Here is a 5,237-nt window from a genome sequence, read left to right on the forward strand (position 1 = left end):
GCAGAGTCACTGATCCACTAGAATCAGAAAAAGACCAGCTGAATACAAGACAGAGCCACCTTCCCCACCACACGAAGTAGGTCCCCAGAGCCACAGTCTGTAATACTGTACAGGTCCTTTACAAAGCTGTAGGGGGAAAGCTACATTCACCAGTCTCAGATCCTTGGCAAAGGGCTGGTTAACCACAACTACAGGAGCCCCCAATCCAATTTCACCTTACTTGCCCATTTAGCCAAACAGTGAAAAATAATCATGGGGCAGAATCAGCAGAAAAACTCTGGCAACATGAATAATTAAAATAGATCAACTTCCCCCAAGAATTGATAAAAACAGACACACCAGATGATCCCATTCATAGACAAATGGCTGAGATGTCACAAATTCTGTTCAGAATTTGAATGGCAAATAAGGTCAACAGAATGGAGGTAAGATGGAATTAGAATTTCAAGGAGTAATTCAAAAGTTGTCTCAAGAATTCAATGAATTCAAAGACAAAATCACCAAAGATTCTGACACACTGAGGCAAGAACTGGCAGCCCTCAAAGATCTGAAAAATACAGTAGAATCCCTCAGTAACAGAATAGAGCAGGCAGAAGAAAAAATATCTGACCCTGAATACAAAGCTTTGAATGCTCCCAAATGCTCAAAGATGAAGAGAAGTGAAGAGCAAAAATGGATCATTCTCTCAGAAAACTTTGGGATAATTCGAAGAAAACTAATATTCGCCTTATAGGAATTCCTGAAGGCAAGGAGTTGGCTTCAAAAGGCACAGATGCTCTACTGCAAGAAATAATTGAGGAGAACTTCCAAAACATGGCAAGAGATTCTGAAATTCAGATAGCAGTTTCAGAACCCCAGCATGACTCAACCCAAATAAAACATCTCCCAGATGCATTATAATTAACTTCGCCAAAGTTAATATGAAGGAGAAAATTCTGCAAGCAGCCAGACATAAGAAAACCATAACCTACAAGGGGAAGAATATTAGGTTGACAGAAGATCTCTCTGCTGAAACCTTTCAAGCTATGAGAGGGTGTTCACCAACCTTTAATCTTCTAAAATAAAATAACTTTCGACCCAAATCCTGTATCCAGCTAAACTGAATTTCTTTTAAGATGGAGAAATTAAGTACTTTAATGACATTCACATGTTGAAGAAATTTGCCATAACTAAACCAGCTCTCCAAGATATTATCAGACCTGTCCTCCATAATGACCAGTACAATCCTCCACCACCAAAGTAAACTCGCTCTGAAACTTTTGATCAAACTCCAACTTCCACAGTGGTGAAAGGATTAAAAATATCCACTGGACTTTTGAAAAACTCGATACCCCAAATACTAACAGGCTTATAAATACTCTCAATTACTGTAAAGGGCTTAAATTGTCCTCCAAAGAGGCACAGGATGTCTGACTGGATTCAAAAACTCAGGCCAGATATCTGAGTTACAAGAATATAACTGCCACATACAAGAATTGCATCTTACCCTAAAAGATAAATATAGACTCAGGGTGAAGGGATGGTCATCTATAATTCAGGCAAATGGAAATCAGAAAAAAGCAGGTGTTGCAATTTTATTTGCAAATACAATAGGCTTTAAACCAACAAAAATAAGGAAAGATAAGGATGGTCACTTCATAATTGTTAAGGGCAACACTCAAGATGATGAGATTTCAATTACTAACATTTATGCACCCAACCAGGATGCACCTCAATTTATAAGAGAGACTCTAACAGACATGAGCAACTTGAGTTCCTCCAGCACCATAATAATTGGAGATTTCAACACTCCTTTGGCAGTGTTGAATGGATCCTCCAATAAGAAGCTGAGCAAAGAAATTTTAGATTTAAACCTAACCATCCAACATTTGGATTTAGCAGAAATCTACAGAACATTTCATCCCAACAAAACTGAATACACATACTTCTCATCAGCTCACGGAACATACTCCAAAATTGATCACATCTTAGGTCACAAGTCTAAACTCAGTAAATTCAAAGGCATAGAAATTATTCCTTGCATCTTCTTGGACCCCCATGGACTAAAGGTTGAGCTGAGTAACAACAGGAATCTGCATACTCATACAAAAACATGGAAGTTAAATAACCTTATGCTGAATGATAGCTGGGTCAGAGATGAGATTATGAAGGAAATTGCCAAATTTTTGGAACATAACAACAATGAAGACATGAATTATCAGAACCTCTGGGATACCTCAAAGGCATTCCTAAGAGAGAAATTTATAACACTGCAAGCCTTCCTCAAGAGAATGAAAAGAGAGGAAATTAACAACTTAATGAAAAGAGAGGAAATTAAAAAATTAACAACTAAATTAACATCTCAAGCAACTGGAAAAGGAAGAACATTCCAACCCCAAACCCAGTAGAAGAAAAGAAATAACTAAACTCAGAGCAGAATTAAATGAAATGAAAACAAAAGGATTATACAACAGATCAATAAATCAAAAAGTTGGTTTTTTGAAAAGGTCAATAAAATAAATAAACCTTTGGCCAACCTAATCAGAAATAAAAGAGTAAAATCCCTAATTTCATCAATCAGAAATGATAAAGGCCAAATAACAACAGACTCCTCAGAAATTCAAAAAATCCTAAGTGAATATTATAAAAAATATTATGAGAAGTATGAAAATCTGAAGGAAATAGACCAATAATTGGAAACACACCACCTTCCTAGACATAGCCAGAAAGAAGTGGAAATGTTGATCAAGCCTATATCAAGTCCTGAAATAGCATCAATTCTAAGAAATCTCCCCAAAAAGAAAAGCCCAGAACCAGATGGCTTCACATCAGAATTCTACAAAAACTTCGAAGAGGAACTAGAACCTATATTACTTAACCTTTTCCAAAACATAGAAAAAGAAGGAATACTCCCCAACACATTCTATGAAGTAAATATCACCCTGATCCCAAACCAGGAAAAGACCCAACAAGAAAAGAAAATTATAGACCAATATCTCTAATGAATACTGATGCAAAAATATTCAAAAAGATCCTAGCAAACAGAATCCAGCAACACATCAAACAAATTATACATCATGACCAGGTGGGTTTCATCCCAGGGATGCAATATATGCAAATCTATAAATATAATTCAATATATGCAAATCTATAAATATAATTTATCACATAAACAAAATAAAAAACTAAGGCCATGTGATTCTCTGAATTGATGCAGAAAAAGCTTTTGATTCTATCCAGCACCTTTTCTTGATCAGAATGCTTAAGAAAATAGGTATAGAAGGAACATGTCTAAAACTGATAGAAGCCATCTACAGCAAACCCACAGCCAATATCATGTTGAATAGAGTAAAATTGAAATCATTTCCACTCAGATCAGGAACTAGCAAGGTTTTCCATTGTCTCCACTGCTTTTTAACATTGTAATGGAAGTCTTAGCCATCACAATCAGGTATGAGAAGGCAATTAAGGGTATCCAAATAGGATCAGAGGAGATCACACTGTCGCTCTTTGTAGACGATATGATTGTATATCTGGAAAACCCAGGGACTCAACTACAAAACTCCTAGAAGTGATCAAGGAATACAGCAGCATCTCAGGATACAAAATCAATACTCACAAATCTGTAGCCTTTATATATATCAACAATACTCAAGGTGAAAAAACAATCAAGGACTCTATTCCCTTTACAATAGTGCCAAAGAAGATTAACTATCTGGGAGTGTATCTAACAAAGGATGTGAAAGATCTCTATGAAGAGAACTATGAAACTCTGAAAAAAGAAATAGCTGAAGATGTTAACAAATGGAAAAATATACCATGCTCATGTATGGGAAGAATCAACATTGTTAAAATGTCTATACTTCCCAAAGCAATCTACAGATTGAATGCAATCCCTATTAAAGTACCTCTGTCATACTTTAAATACCTGGAAAAATTAGTACTTCATTTTATATGGAAACAGAAAAAACCTCGAATATCCAAGACATTACTCAGAAATCAAAACAAATCATGAGGTATGACACTTCCAGACTTTAGACTATACTATAAATCTGTAGTGATCAGAACAGCATGGTACTGGCACAAAAATAGAGAGGTAGATGTATGGAACAGAATTGAAAACCAAGAGATGAACCCAGACAGTTATCATTATTTGATCTTTGATAAGCCAATCAAAAATATAAATTGGGGGAAAGAGTCTCTATTTAACAAATGGTGCTGGGTGAACTGGCTGGCGACTTGTGGAAGACTGAAATTGAACCCACACCTTTCTCCTCTAACAAAAATTGACTCTCACTGGTTAAAGGACTTAAACATGAAACTATAAAAATTCTTAGAGACAGGGTAGGGGAAACACTTGAAAAAATTGGCCTGGGAGAATACTTTATGAGGAGGACCCCCTGGGCAATTAAAGCAACATCAAAAATACATTACTTGGATCTGATCAAATTAAAAAGCTTCTGCACTGTCAAGAACACACTAAGTAAAACAAATAGACAGCCCTCGGAATAGAAGAGGATTTTTGCAAGTTATACTTCCGACAAATGTCTAATAACCAGAATCCACAGAGAACTCAAACTTATTTCTAAGCAAAAAACAAGTGATCCCATTTCATTGTGGGCAAGAGACATGAACAGAAGCTTCAATGAAGAAGACAGGTGCATGGCCTACAGACACATGAAAAAAAATGCTCATCCTCTTTAATCATCATAGAAATGCAAACCAAAACCACTTTGAGATATCATCGAACTCCAGTAAGAGTAGTCCACATCACAAAATCCCAAAACTACAGATGTTGGCATGGATGTGGAGAAAAGGGAACACTTCTTCATTGCTGGTGGGAATGCAAGCAGTATGTTCCTTTTGGAAAGAAGTTTGGGAATACTCAAGGATCTAAATGTAGATCTGCCATTTGACCCTACAATTCCTCTGCAAGGTATATATCCAAAAGACCAAAAATCACTTGGCGACAGAGATATTTGCACCAGATTGTTCATTGCAGCTCAATTCAAAATTGCCAAGTCTTGGAAGAAGCCTAAGTGCCCATCGACCCATGAATGGATTAATAAATTATGGTATATGTATACCATGGAGTACTATGCAGCATTAAAAAAGATGGAGGCTTTACCTCTTTTATGTTTACATGGATGGAGCTGGAAAATATTCTTCTTAGTTAAGTATCTCAGGAATGGAAAAAAATATATCCAATGTACTCAGTACTACTGTAAAACCAATTTATAATCACTCACACTTTCATA

Source organism: Nycticebus coucang, chromosome 9 (genome assembly GCF_027406575.1).
Source record: "Nycticebus coucang isolate mNycCou1 chromosome 9, mNycCou1.pri, whole genome shotgun sequence".
Taxonomy (NCBI): domain Eukaryota; kingdom Metazoa; phylum Chordata; class Mammalia; order Primates; family Lorisidae; genus Nycticebus; species Nycticebus coucang.